This window comes from Trachypithecus francoisi, unplaced genomic scaffold, assembly GCF_009764315.1.
Source record: "Trachypithecus francoisi isolate TF-2019V2 unplaced genomic scaffold, Tfra_2.0 Contig01474, whole genome shotgun sequence".
In the NCBI taxonomy this organism is placed as follows: domain Eukaryota; kingdom Metazoa; phylum Chordata; class Mammalia; order Primates; family Cercopithecidae; genus Trachypithecus; species Trachypithecus francoisi.
The window spans coordinates 15,287,037-15,303,165 of record NW_022681435.1 but is presented as its reverse complement, the minus strand read 5'-3'; positions in this window follow the sequence as shown (position 1 = coordinate 15,303,165).

Genomic DNA, 16,129 nt, shown 5'->3' with positions numbered 1-16,129 from the left:
CAATGTAAGGCGTTCAAAGATTTATTCTAAGTCTAAAGAGAAGCTATTGAATAGCTTTCACTTGCAGAGTGACAAAATTGTGGCCAGGTATGGCGGCTCACACCTGTAATCCCAGCGCTTTGGGAGGCTGAGGCAAGTGGATAACTTCAGGCCAGCCTGGCCAACATGGTAAAATCTCATCTCTTCTGAAAATATAGACTCTGTCAGAAAGCCCATCTCTAACAAAAATACAGATGAAAGAGAGAGAGAGAGAGACAGAGAGACAGAGAAGAAAGAAAGAGAAGTCAGAGAGAGAAGAAAGAGAGAAAGGAAGGAGGAAGAAAGGAAGGAAGGAAGGGAGGAAGGAAGGAAGGAAGATAAATTGTGTTTCTAGAAGACAACTGTTTAATGTAGAATATGTCGTATAAGTGAAGATATGAATTAGAAGCTATTGCAGGAATCTAGAGAAGAGATAACAATTTAAACCAAAGAAATAACAAAAAGGCAGAAAGGAAGTGTAAACTTAGAAGGAGATTTAATCAAATGTTCGGATTTATTAGGGAGTGGCAGAAATAGATGTCAAGAACTTAATAGTTTCTGAATAAAACAAAGTAGCTGATATCAAACTTATCCAACAGCTGTAAACAATTATAAACTTGGAGCAAAATATATTTTAAGAGGTATAAAAACATGTTTGAATGCATCAGCCCACACTATGATATTTAAGAAAAATGAAGCACATGAAGTAAGACTTACATTAACCCTGGATTTTTCACTAGGGGAATTTTTCAAACTGCTGCACAGATAAAGAGAGCCAGACAGAGAGCAAAGGTCTCAGTATGAGTGGGAGGAGAAATCAGAGGTCAGAGTCTGGGGCTGTGAAAGTGGTGGGGATTTGGATGGCAAAATATCAGAAAGGAGGAAAGTGCCAAGAAGTCCTCCGAGCATCTGCATAAAATGTTGCTGAGGGCCTGTGACAATTTTTCAGCTGACTCTGTGCGGGACAAGATGCTAAGAGGTCAAGCAGTAAACAGCTGCAGAGAACTTAGGAGCTGAGTTTCCAGAGGCCTCACTAAGGTGATGTTGAAGTTCCTTCCCAATCATAGTAGACAGAGTTGGTACACATTAAGCTTCAGTTGAGATGCCAGAAACACCATTCCTACAAGTAAAAGCATGTCTTACTGGTAAGTCCTCTCTTTCAGTATGGGGATAAGTTAAGGAGTTGAAGGTGACCTGTGCTAAAATGGCTTAAAACCCAAGCATCAACAGAAAAAGGGTGATTCTCTCTTAATAGCTTAATAGAATAGAATCTAATGTTCTTGGAGGATGAAAACATAATGTAGAGTTGCTGTACCATAACATATAATGTCCAGCATAAACTTTAAAATTATAACGTGAAAAACGTATGCATAAATGACTGATAATCACAACAAACCTATCAGTGCAAGCAGATGCAGAGAAAATCCAGATGTTGGAGTTTTAGAGACTGATTTCACAATACACAAGATTTATACATTGTGGAATATATAGAAACACATAATCATGCTGGATAAACAAGTGGAGTATATTTCGACAAAAAATATCATCTCTATAAAAAATCAAATAGAAACTTTTCATAAAAAGTAGTCAGGCGATTTGTCCAAAATCAAATCCTTGTAACTACTAGAATTAAAATTGAACTTTATTTTATTCCTCAAGTGTTTATTACTGTTTTTTTTAAGAACTTAAATATTCTTTACCTTAGTTTACTTCTGCACTTTCCATTATGATAGCCCCTAGCCACTGAGGGCAATTGAGTAACTACAATGCAGTTAGTACAAATAGAGATGAGCAGCGCTAATTGTAAAATAAATACAAAAATAAAAACAGCTCATTTACAATATTAATGGCAAGTTGATGATGGTAATAGGTTGCATATGTTGGGCTAAATAAAATATAACATCAATGTTAATTTTATCAGTTCTTTTGTTCTTTTTCAATGTGGCTCATAACTGTGAATCCACTATTTCTATTGCACAGTGCTGTTCAAAATTTTAATTTTCAATGCTGGGAATTGAATAGAAAAGATAATATTTTTCTAGTCAGCTCCTTCTCAGATATTTCTTAATATTCTTCACTACTGCAAATCTGCTGATCTAATCCACTGTTGAAGCGATGGGGAGAGCCTTAGAAATATGAACATATTCTACGCATTGAAAAATTGTTCTGTTTTTGTTTTAAGGATAATGTATTATGCTTTTGTTATCAAGTATTCTGTACTCGAAAGGCAGAATATCAAATCCCAAGTAATAATTAATTGATCTATAACAAACACAGCACAATTCTAGACCATAAACCATTAAAAAAGCCAGTTAGCAGCTGACTGTCTTTGCATAATATTTATACATTTATGGCCATTAAGTACACAAAATACTGAACTTCGATGATTATAAAGTAATATAGTAATTTTGGTACAAAGCATACCACAGTCAAAGTCAAGTAGAAAACCCTTTAACATGTTGGGTCTGAAGTCAACTGTTGATGCTGTATATTCTGAAGTAGTTCATATTCTTTTTCTTCCTTGCCAAGAGTTCCTGTCAGAACAGGAGGAGAGAATTGCTTTGGCAGAAAGGGATAGAGAGCAAAGGTGGAAAATGGGAATCATTCATGTGGTGACATAAAAGCTGTCAACCAAAATGAAGCACACTCTTCTGAACTGAAGGGCAAAGAAAAACTAAAAGTAGGACAGAAAGCAGGCAAAGCAGGGACATCTGTGGAATCGACTGAGAGAGGAGAAAACCAGAGACTCTCACGGTGCTGAGCTGAGCATGTGCGTTCTGCCAGCAAACCTGTGCTCCATTCACACCAAAAATGTTGCACCCTGATAGTTTCCAGTGCTGCTGAAGTGTTTTCAGCTTTTGCAAAGTTTAGAGGGCATTTTAAAAGAAGAATGTAAGAAACCATTCAAAGATGGCTAAAATGGTACGACCTGAACACTACACTTGAATGCCAACAATTCTATTCTCATCCCCAATTTCGGTGACTCATTGTCTAAATTGTCAAGGGAAACTCTCATTTTTGCTGTAAGTTTAAGGTTATCATATTTTCTCTATTCCATTTGAATCATAGATGGTGAGTATTAAAAAAAATTAAATTAATGCATTATAATGTAGGCCATTTGACCTGAATAAATATCTCCTCGTACAAGGCAGGGGGTGGGGGGGAGGGGGACAGAAGACAAATAGTTAACATAATTTTTTTGAAAGCAAGAATATTTGCTAAAAGAGAAATAATATATTAGAATCAGAAAGGATATAATATTTTTAGGGTTCAGCATAAATATTTGGAGAAAATTTAAATTTGGATCTTGTGTGTGTATATGTGTGTTTAATTCTGTTAGGCATCACCTGAGATGCAATGTAAAATGACATTTATAAGGGAGGCATGGAATGTGGTAGGGAGAGGATATGTTTAGTCAGTGATGAAAAGAAAAGGAATGAGTTGTCTAATATTAGAAAAAAGATACAAGGAAACCCATAAAACATATTTTTAATTTTTCTTGAGTGCAGAATACTAGCAACAACAAAGATTTAACAAACTTTAAAAGTTTTCCCAGAACTCAGAGGGAAAAAACAGTCTGAGTTTAATGCTTAAGAAGAATACAATTGATCTACCAAACAAAAAGTGACGGCAGTTATATTTAGTGCTTCTGAAGGAATAATTGATAATCACGAGGTAGAAAGAAAACAAAGAAAAATGCAAATACATAAGACATTATAAGGCCAACATCATCCTGATACCAAAGCCTGGCAGAGACACAACAAAAAAAGAGAATTTTAGACCAATATCCCTGATGAACATCGATGCAAAAATTCTCAATAAAATACTGGCAAACCGGATTCAGCAGCACATCAAAAAGCTTATCCACCATGATCAAGTGGGCTTCATCCCTGGGATGCAAGGCTGGTTCAACATTCGCAAATCAATAAATGTAATCCAGCATATAAACAGAACCAAAGACAAGAATCACATGATTATCTCAATAGATGCAGAAAAGGCTTTTGACAAAATTCAACAGCCCTTCATGCTAAAAACGCTCAATAATTCGGTATTGATGGAACGTACCTCAAAATAATAAGAGCTATTTATGACAAACCCACAGCTAATATCATACTGAATGGGCAAAAACTGGAAGAATTCCCTTTGAAAACTGGTACAAGACAGGGATGCCCTCTCTCACCACTCCTATTCAACATAGTGTTGGAAGTTCTGGCTAGGGCAATCAGGCAAGAGAAAGAAATCAAGGGTATCCAGTTAGGAAAAGAAGAAGTCCAGTTGTCCCTGTTTGCAGATGAGATGATTGTATATTTAGAAAACCCCATCGTCTCAGCCCACAATCGCCTTAAGCTGATAAGCAACTTCAGCAAAGTCTCAGGATACAAAATTAATGTGCAAAAATCACAAGCATTCTTATACACCAGTAACAGACAAACAGAGAGCCAAATCAGGAATGAACTTCCATTCACAATTGCTTCAAAGAGAATAAAATACCTAGGAATCCAACTTACAAGGGATGTCAAGGACCTCTTCAAGGAGAACTACAAACCACTGCTCAGTGAAATCAAAGAGGACACAAACAAATGGAAGAACATACCATGCTCATGGATAGGAAGAATCAATATCGTGAAAATGGCCATACTGTTATTTATAGATTCAATGCCATCCCCATCAAGCTACCAATGAGTTTCTTCACAGAATTGGAAAATACTGCTTTAAAGTTCATATGGAACCAAAAAAGAGCCCACATTGCCAAGACAAGCCTAAGTCAAAAGGACAAAGCTGGAGGCGTCACGCTACCTGACTTCAAACTAGACTACAAGGCTACAGTAACCAAAACAGCATGGTACTGGTACCAAAACAGAGATATAGACCAATGGAACAGAACAGAGTCCTCAGAAATAATACCACACATCTACAGCCATCTGATCTTTGACAAACCTGAGAGAAACAAGAAATGGGGAAAGGATTCCCTATTTAATAAATGGTGCTGGGAAAATTGGCTAGCCATCAGTAGAAAGCTGAAACTGGATCCTTTCCTTACTCCTTATACGAAGATTAATTCAAGATGGATTAGAGACTTAAATGTTAGACCTAATACCATAAAAAGCCTAGAAGAAAACCTAGGTAGTACCATTCAGGACATAGGCATGGGCAAGGACTTCATGTCTAAAACACCAAAAGCAACGGCAGCAAAAGCCAAAATTGACAAATGGGATCTAATTAAACTAAAGAGCTTCTGCACAGCAAAAGAAACTACCATCAGAGTGAACAGGCAACCTACAGAATGGGAGAACATGTTTGCAATCTACTCATCTGACAAAGGGCTAATATCCAGAATCTACAAAGAACTCAAACAATATACAAGAAAAAAACAAACAACCCCATCAAAAAGTGGGCAAAGGATATGAACAGACATTTCTCAAAAGAAGACATTCATACAGCCAACAGATACATGAAAAAATGCTCATCATCACTGGCCATCAGAGAAATGCAAATCAAAACCACAATGAGATACCATCTCACACCAGTTAGAATGGCAATCATTAAAAAGTCAGGAAACAACAGGTGTTGGAGAGGATGTGGAGAAATAGGAACACTTTTACACTGTTGGTGGGATTGTAAACTAGTTCAACCATTATGGAAAACAGTATGGCAATTCCTCAAGGATCTAGAACTAAATGTACCATATGACCCAGCCATTCCACTACTGGGTATATACCCAAAGGATTATAAATTATTCTACTACAAAGACACATGCACACGTATGTTTATTGAGGCACTATTCACAATAGCAAAGACTTGGAATCAACCCAAATGTCCATCTGTGACAGACTGGATTAAGAAAATGTGGCACATATACACCATGGAATACTATGCAGCCATAAAAAAGGATGAGTTTGTGTCCTTTGTAGGGACATGGATGCAGCTGGAAACCATCATTCTTAGCAAACTATCACAAGAAGAGAAAACCAAACACCGCATGTTCTCACTCATAGGTGGGAACTGAACAATGAGATCACTTGGACTCGGGAAGGGGAACATCACACACTGGGGCCTATCATGGGGAGGGGGGAGGAGGGAGGGATTGCATTGGGGAGTTATACATGATATAAATGATGAATTGATGGGTGCTGACGAGTTGATGGGTGCAGCACACCAACATGGTATAAGTATACATATGTAACAAACCTGCACGTTATGCACATGTACCCTAGAACTTAAAGTATAAAAAAAAAAAAAAGACATTATATTGTATTAAAAAATCTTCCTCAGAAAAACGGGAAGATTTGAACATAGAAATTGAACGTGCTCTTCACAATTACATTAAATTTATTTGCCAATATTTATATTAAGGTATATTCTGGTCACATTCAAACATAAGAATAAAACAATTTTTAGTAATTTGGCAGAAAAAAGAGTATACTTTCGACAGGAAAAACTGATGGCAGGTATTTCTTCTGTAACACTGAGATAGTGGCATGATGTTCACTGATGGTAATACTTTGTAACACTGAGATAGTGGCATGATGTTCACTGATGGTAATACTTTGTAACACTGACATAGTGGCATGATGTTCATTGATGGTATACTTTGTAACACTGACATAGTGGCATGATGTTCACTGATGGAATACTTTGTAACACTGAGATAGTGGCATGATGTTCACTGATGGTAATACTTTGTAACACTGACATAGTGGCATGATGTTCACTGATGGTAATACTTTGTAACACTGACATAGTGGCATGATGTTCACTGATGGTAATACTTTGTAACACTGAGATAGTGGCATGATGTTCACTGATGGTAATACTTTGTAACACTGACATAGTGGCATGATGTTCACTGATGGTAATACTTTGTAACACTGACATAGTGGCATGATGTTCACTGATGGTAATACTTTGTAACACTGAGATAGTGGCATGATGTTCATTGATGGTAATACTTTGTAACACTGAGATAGTGGCATGATGTTCACTGATGGTAATATTTTGTGAATCTAGAATTCCATGCAATCCAAGCAGTTCTTCACTTGTGAAAGGAATGGTAACTGCTTATCACTCTGGGTGAAAATTACTAATATATTGTACCAGATTTCTGATAAAAGACCAAAATAAAGAGGTTACTTATAGTAAAAGCTAGATTAAAATGTCAATACATTTTTAAAACAAATTAAGAGCTAAACAAAAATGTTGATGCTTTCATTTAAAAATTGTTACTACCAAACACATCTTATATGTATGGTCAAAAAGGAAAGATGCTAATCTAGGCCTAATCCCCACTAAATAAGTTAAGAAACATGAGTTGGGAATATGATTTTTACTAAAAGGTTAAACACATACACACACAAATAGGCTTCAATATCCTGAGAAATGATGTAATCTGAGGACTTAAGAATATGGAAATCATGGTATAGATTGACTGTTCATGAATGCCAAAAATATTTATTAATTTAAAAATAAAGCATAATAGTTACAAATTGAAAATCAGGGTAAACGAATAAAATGTATTTAATAACACTGTGAGCTTTTATCTCCAGTTCTATATTTTAATCCATGTAAATTTAGAAGGGCAACAAAAACAAAGGCAAGAGTTAGATAAGCAATTCTCCAGTTAGGGGAATATTTAAAATGCAATCTCATTCTTGGCCTTAATTACAAAGCTCTAATTAAGAGATTCAAGATTTTAAAAGTAACTTAAATGACTCAGTAGAAATACTCAAGATGTATAAATCAAAGTGTATAAATCCCAAACCAAGAGCAGAGAGTAATACATAAAAGCAGTACTGCATAACACAGTCCCTATATAAGACACAGAATGCCAGGAAAACGTCAAGAAATTTAAAGCCATAAAATAAATTATATATTTCGTTTATATGTACGACATTATTGTTAATATTCTAAACGCTTTTTATAAAAGATAAATGCTTAGATTAACTTTACAGTAAACTCACTTATAATCTGTAGAAAAGAGGCCACGGTGGGCTGGAATGATAAACTGAGACTTGAGGGCCAGCGTTCCTGATGAGTTACTTGCTGAATTCTGAGGTTGTTACAGAGGATAAAGAGTTAAGCTAAAAACTTCAGCAAAGAAAGAACGAAGTATCCAATAATCCCCAAGTATGTAAGGAGAAAAGGTCGACTAAAAAGGCCTAGAAATAAAGCAAGCAAGAGATGAGAACAACAGAGAAAGTTGAGATTCATCCAAGGATAAATCAAAAGTTCGAGAATCATAAAGTTTAAAATGAAGAAATAACAACATTATGATTGGGAGGAAATAGCAAACACAGAGAATAACACAAAAGTAATATTTACTTATCTTTGAAGAGGCTATAAAGGACACTGGAGTCATAAAACAAGAATATGCTATTATAAAGACAGAACTAGAAAGGGTTCAAATTGAAATAAAAAAAACTAAAAGATTTATGTAGCATGACATCATTTTTCTTAAATTGCTGATAATATACTGTAACAAAGAGGGCATTCAGCAAAAAATACAAGGAGTTTAGAAATATTGGTAAGTGGAGATCCCAAGATAATAGAGCTGTCCAAACAGAAATTACTCCTGATTATAATAGATTTTTAGGAAAAACTGTTCATTTGGAATTAATTTATTTCATAATAAAAGTATTCTGAAGGAAAAAATATACATACATAGAAAATCATGCAACTAAATATAGGCAATGATTAAGTTCAGAAAGAAAATAATAATTAAAAAGGTAACTGTCAGAACATTTAATTATAATGCACTATGAGGCTCTGCCATAAACAATCTTAACATTCTCAGCAAAATGTAACTGTATTTAACTAAAAATTTAGTATAAACTACATTGGCATGATGAGATAGAAGAGTGGTGAAAGTTCTGTTGGTGTAAGAGTTCATTAGATGTAATAAGTTCTCAAGAGATGATAGAACAAGGATAGTAGGAAAAGCCTATATAGAACTTGAGGATAAGTAGCAGCAGGAGAAAGATTTAATGTATACAAGAGTAGTGTCCTTGGGAAATGACACTCTGATTAAAATGAAATACATTATAAAATTCTATGAGGTCAAATACCTCATAGTTTATAGTTTCTGAGATTTGTGCTTGCTTAAAAAGGTCTTTTCTGAAATGATTACAAAAATAATCCCATTTTCTTATAATACTTTCCTAGTTTCCTTTTGTTTATAATATGTCTTTAATCTACTTGGGGTTGAATTTTGTATGGTTTAGTACTGGCTTTAAAAACTTTTTTATTTGATTATATCTAACGTCACAGATGTAGTTATTTCTAATGTTACCGATTTAAATCAGTGTAAGTAGACCACTCATGGACTCACGTATTCTGTTCAAAATTTTAAGTAAATTCCATTATGTTGTAATGAGGAAATGAAATATTTAATATATAATGTCTCAGACAACATTTTTGGTGTCTTAAATATCATAAATGCCATCATCATACCTGAATAGAATTTAGCTAAATTCAGCACATATTCTACCCTGTCTTTTCCACTTTCTGTAGTTTTCATAAACTGTGAATTTTAAAAACATAAACGGAATTCCATGGAAGAGGAATTAGTAAGTCTTTCTGAAATAAAGGCTTAGAGTTCTCAGTAGACTACTATTGTATACAAATGTCTTGCATTAACCAAGTGTCAGTAGAATAATGTAATTTAATATAAATTAGTGCTATTTACACTTTTTCTCCAGACTTCTTCCAATATTTGAGATTGGGGCATTTGACAGCATTGTCAAACCATGGGAATCTCAGTTATAGATATCTGAGGGAAACAGGTGTACCAAGAGCAATTCTGTCTTCAATGAAGGAAACGTACATCGCTATTATGAATGCATTTGTGCTTTTCAGTTCTGAAATTCGTGTTCCTAAACATTAATTTACACTTTAAAATGCCCTTAAAAATCGCTGAAAAAAAGAAACACAAAGTTACCTCGGCATTAAGGTATTTGTTGAACTATCGTCTAGTTTCCAAATATTTGTAGTAATTATTACCACTTTTGGGGTTGTTACTGAGATAAAGCACCAACTTACAATACGGATCCTGAGTTATTAGAGCCCCTGAAATTGCTTTCACTCCTACTCTTTATGTGAAATAAATAATGTCATTTTTATACTTTTCTTATTTATCTCATGTTTAGTTACTAACAACTGTATGATATGTAAGCTCAGCATGGGGGGATGATGGTGTGTGTGTGTGTGTGTGTTGTGTGTGTGTGTGCGTGTGTAGATTGCAGCCTCCAAATAAATATATTAAAATCATTTTCCAAATAATAAGTCAAATAATAGAAACATTAATACCATTCGCCTGATCACAGGACTCACCATTAAAATAAAGTATCAGAGTACTAAGTTTCACTCAACAGTATAACTAAAGCAGCTACTTCTTAAATACCACACTTAAGATGAGCGAATATCCTCCAAAATATATTTTATATACAGGGGAATTAAGTTAATTAAAGACATATAAAAAAGCTATATTCTCATTCAAGTGTAGTATTCTTTGAGCTTGTATCCTTTCATTCACAGGTTAAATAAGCAAGCGAAGGGGAAGTGACGAAATTGCTATTGTGCAACTGAATAATATGCCTAAGGGAATAGTATTGTGTTCATTCACAACATTATTATTTATAGAGCTGAGTACTATTATCTCACTATTTACCCCAAGTTACAGCTTAAGGTTAAAATAATTTTTACCTCTAAATTTTAAGTTATATACTTCCACTTAGTCATTTCTTCCAAAGAGGACAGCTCAGCCCAACATCTTTCTCTAATCAAAATTTGATTTTATTCTAACAGTCAAATTGCAGACATGTTAAATGCAAAAGAACCTTAATTCCTTCTAACCTCTCTTTATGGGAAATATTTTCAAACCTGAGTCATGTCATTCTTCTTGAGATCTTATTTTTGTTTGTGGTGAGCAGAACCAGAAAGTATGGCCAAATTTTATTAGAGAATTACATATCAAATTTAGGAATAAATTTTTAAAACATTAATACATCAGTAGCCATTGGAAACTTTTATATTTGTGCATTTTTTATCTTTAATTGATTCTTAATTTAAACCTCATGACATAATCATGAAACATGCTGGTCTTCTTCAAAATGGTACAATTAGCATACACTAAATTATGGCTGCAAGCTTATAACAGGTATTGCTATCTCCATTTTATAGTTAAGAAGATCGAGGCTTCAAAAGATTAAATAGTTTGCTTAAATATCTTATATATATCTGATGGCTTCCAAACACTCTCATCTATAATTCCATCAGGTTAATCAAGTAGAAGTTCTTTTCTTTTTTGTAGCCCAGGCTGGAGTGCTGCTTCCCAGGTTCACGCCATTCTCCTGCCTCAGCCTCCCGAGTAGCTGGGACTACAGGTGCCCGCCACCATGCCCGGCTAATTCTTTGTATTTTTAGTAGAGATGGGGTTTCACCATGTTAGCCAGGATGGTCTCGATCTCCTGACCTTGTGATCTGCCAATTTCAGCCTCCCAGAGTGCTGGGATTACAGGCGTGGGCCACCGCTCCCGGCCCAAGTAGAAGGTCTTTTCTAATCCATAGATAAGCATGTGATACTTAAGAAAATAATATATTCACTGAAACCACTGTTCCTCACTTGTAAAATGGAGATACCATTTTCTACTTCATAAAGCAGGTAGGATGGTGTGGGTCATACAGGGAAGAAAATGAGATTCACTCTTAATATTATACTTGTGCTTCTGCAGTCTTTCCTTATACCATTAGCTTTTATGATATGAGTTATTCTTCAAATTGTTTCTAATACATCATATTCTCTTGCTTTAGGACCATTTTTAATTTCTCCTTTTCTTCTGACACAAAATAACTTGGAAATATAGATTTTCTATTTCTCTGTTTCTTTCTCCTGGTCATCAATGTGGCTACTGAATAGCTTATTTAGGACAAATCTCTTTCCAGCATTACTTGTTTCCATGGATTGGCACCTCACTGTGCTAATTATGGTTCAAGCTGGACTTAGTATTTTCTTTTCCTAATACAGTACTACCAACTACGAGCTATGTTCCTGTCTTAAATAGATTTTTATAGGTCCAAACAAGAACATTATTATATTCAGTATAGAAATTGTTTTCCTATTTAAACTTTCCAAGCCATGATTGTCAACAATAATTATATGGGTCTGATAGAGTTTGCTTTTGAAAAAAGTATCTTTATTATTAGTTTCTTTGATAAATATTGTAGATAAAAGTATTAAGTACATCACAGAAACTTACTGTTTTATAACCAATAGAACTGTATTCATTGAAAGTAGAAAATTTCAAATGTTTCTGCATTAGTTATGTCCATAAATAAACATAGAATTTTGCCTTCATTTAAAGATATAGAAACCATATATTTAGAGGTGATTTCAGAAAATAGTACTAACTTTGCAACAATATATAATGGGGAGAATAATGGAATATTTTTGCATTTATTTGTGTCATTTCTGATTTTTTTTTCCAGCAGTGTTTTGTAGTTCTCCTCATAGAGGTCTTTTAACTTCTTAGTTTCATGGATTCCTAGGTAGTTCCTTTTTTTCTGTGTGGCTTTTAAATGGGATTGTGTTCTTGAACTGATTCTCATCTAGAACCTATTGGTGTATAGAAATGCTACTGAATTTGTACATTGATTTTGTACCCTAAAACTTTCCCTAAGTCATTTATCAGTTCTAGAATTCTTTCACTGAAGTCTTTAGGGTTTTGTAGGTGTAGAATTATATAATCAGCAAAGACAGATAACTTGACTTCATCTTTCCCTATATGGATGTCTTTTATTTCTTTGTCTTGCCTGATTCCTCTAGGTAGGACTTCCAGTATGATGCCGAATAGGAGTGGTGAGAGTAGGCATCCCTGTTTTGTTCTGGTTCTCAAGGAGAATGGCTCCAGCTTTGGTCAATTCAGTATGATGTTGGCTGTGGGTTTGTCGTAGATGGCTTTTATTATTTTGATGCCTCTTTTTCTGCCTCTGTTGAGGTGATCATATATGAGTTTTGTTTTTTATTCTGTTTATGTGGTGAATCACATTTATGGATTTGCATACATTGAACCAACCCTGTATCCCAAGAATAAAGCCTCCTTTATTGTGGTAAATTAACTTTTTAATGTGCTGCTGGATTCGGTTTGCTAGTACTTTGTTAAGAATTTATTCTACCAAAAAGACACGTGCATCCATATGTTCATCAAAGCACCATTTCAAATAACAAAGACATGTAATTAACCTAGGTGCCCATCAGCAGTGGGTTAGATAAAGAAAATGTGGCACATACATACCATGGAATACTACACAGCCATAAAAGAACAGAATCATGTTCCTTGCAGCAACATGGATGGAGCTGGAGGCCATTATCCTAGGTGAATTAATGCAGGAACAGAAAACCAAATACTTCATGCTCTCACTTAGAGGTGATAGCTACACATTGAGTATGCATGGACACAAAGATGGAAGCAATAGACACTGTGTGCTGGTCAAGGCAGGTGTGCTGAAAGACTACTTATGAGTTCTATGCTTATTACTTGGGTAATGGGATTATCCATACCCAGAACTTCAGCATCACACAATATACCCATACAACAAACCTGCACATGGACCCCTGAATCCAAGGTAAAAGAAAAATCATACATGTTCTTTAGAAACAAATCATGTTAGCAAGATAAATATGTATTGAAATCAGAAATAATGATTTCCATGCACTCCACTCCAATTGGTGTGATGAACCCAAAGTCGAGTCACAGCAAGGAAAGTTGCATAATTACCAAGACAAGAATTGTGGGGAGATTGTCTCATTTCCCACACCAATCACACGGTATCTTTTTATCCCTAAGAATATGGCACAGGCCAGGCCAAGACACTGAAGGCCTTTGCATTTTGGAGGAAAATGTGCACTATTAGTTCTACACTAATCTTTGAAGTCTGTGTACATGTTTCTCTTGGGTATGCAGACAATACAGTATTTTCAATATTTTGATTTAAAATCAACTAATACTTCCTTTCACTCACATTTTATTAGCCTTTGTAAGAGCTGTGTAATGAGATAGGCATTATTGAAAACAAGAGAATAAACAAGGGAAACTGTTTCTATATGTATTGCTTCACTTTTTACAGTAACCTATGGTATTTTGCAATAAAAATTAAATGTTTCCAGTTGCAATATATGGTTTTCTTTAGGTTTAGCAATACAAACGATGCTTAATTTACTGTAGTTCTATTTTGAAATGTATATATTTGGGAGTTTGTTGATATAACAATTAAATATTTTACACAAAGTGGTATTTTACGAAGAATATTGAGGATTTCTTCTTTTATGTGATTATGAATATTCAATGTAAGTTAAAGATAATATTTAGATTCTGATTTCCTCTCATGCTGGAGTTTTCTGATATATATAATTCTAATGATTTTCCTTAAATGGCAAATTAGAAATTTAAAGATAAAAGTTTAACTATTGAGATTACCAGTTAATGTCTATAGTTTTATATAGCAATGTTGTATATGTGACACTTTCAAAGTCTAATATATAAATATCAAGTGTGTGAAGTCAGTATTGTTATTGTTACTATAAATGATGTTTTACAGAATGCAAATAATTTTTCAAGATATTTCAACAAAATATAAGAAAATATATTCAATATTTAAAGGTTATAGTTGAAGTCAAGCATCATTACAATTTTACAATTTTTGTAAAGTATTTCCAAGATTATTTAAAAGTATATTTTCCTTCTGCACATAAATTTTACTTTATAAATTTAGTTGTTTTGAAGGAAATAATCTCTTGAAAATTAGAATACAAATAAACTGATATTTGTTGAATGTTTATTAGTGCCAGATGCTATTATCAAGGGTTTCACATCCATTATTTCATTCAATCTTTGAGGCAGTTTTACATAGTTTCATGACAAATAACACACTCAAGGTCACAGAGATAATAACCAGCGAAAGCTATCTTCTGATTTAGCTGGAGGAATATGTGCAGAAGCAAAAGAATATCAAAAACCTTACTAAACAATTCACATGATCTCATTACATTAAAAATCAATACAAGTTGCTAAAAATGGAAAAGAGACAACACACAAACATAAATCTCATGGCCCCTATTTTATACTAAGAATAGCTTTCCAAAGGAGATCAGGCATGTTCAGGGTGCTGTGGCCATAAATCGAAACCCTGAACAGGCCAATATTAGCTCCAAATAGAATCGGTATTTAAAAACTTATCAACAAAAAAGAGCCCTGGACCAGATGGATTCACAGCCAAAATCTTCCAGACATATAAAGAAGCGCTGTTACCAATCCTACATAAATGATTCCAAAACACTGAGGAGGAAGGACTTTTCCCTAACTCGTTCTACAAAGCCGCAATACTCTGATACCAAAATCTGACAAAGAGACAATAAAGAAAGAAAACTACAGGACAATATCCCTGATAAACATAGACACAAAATCCTCAACAAAATGCTAGTAAAACAAATCCAGCAGCACATCAAAAAATTAATTAGCCACATAACGTAGGCTTTATTTCTTGGTTGCAGGACTGGCTCAACATACTTAAATCAATAAATGTAATTCATCATGTAAATAGAATCAAAATCAAAAATCATATGAGCTTCTCAATAGATGCAGAAGAAGACTTTGATAAAATCCAACACTGCCACCTGATTAAAAATCCCCAACACACTTGGTATTAAAGGAACATACCTCAAAATACTAAGACCTATCTATGAAAAACCCACAGCTAACATCATGTGGAACAAGCAAGATCTGGAAGCATTCCACTTAAAAACTGAAATGAGACAAAGATGGCCATTCTCACCATAGTGAGATTTTGCAACATAGCACTGCAAGTTCTAGCCAGAGTCGTCAGACAAGAGAAAGAAATAAAAACCATCCAAATAGGAAAAGAAGTCGAATTCTCTCTTTACTGGTGATACGACACTATACCTGGCAAGTCCTAAAGGTGGCCAAAGGTTCCTAGAGCTAATAAATAACTTCAGTAAAGTTTCAAGATACAAAATCAATGTACAAAAATCAGTAATATTTCTATATACCAATAATATTCTACCTGAGAGCCAAATCAAGAACCCAATCCATTTAAAATAGGA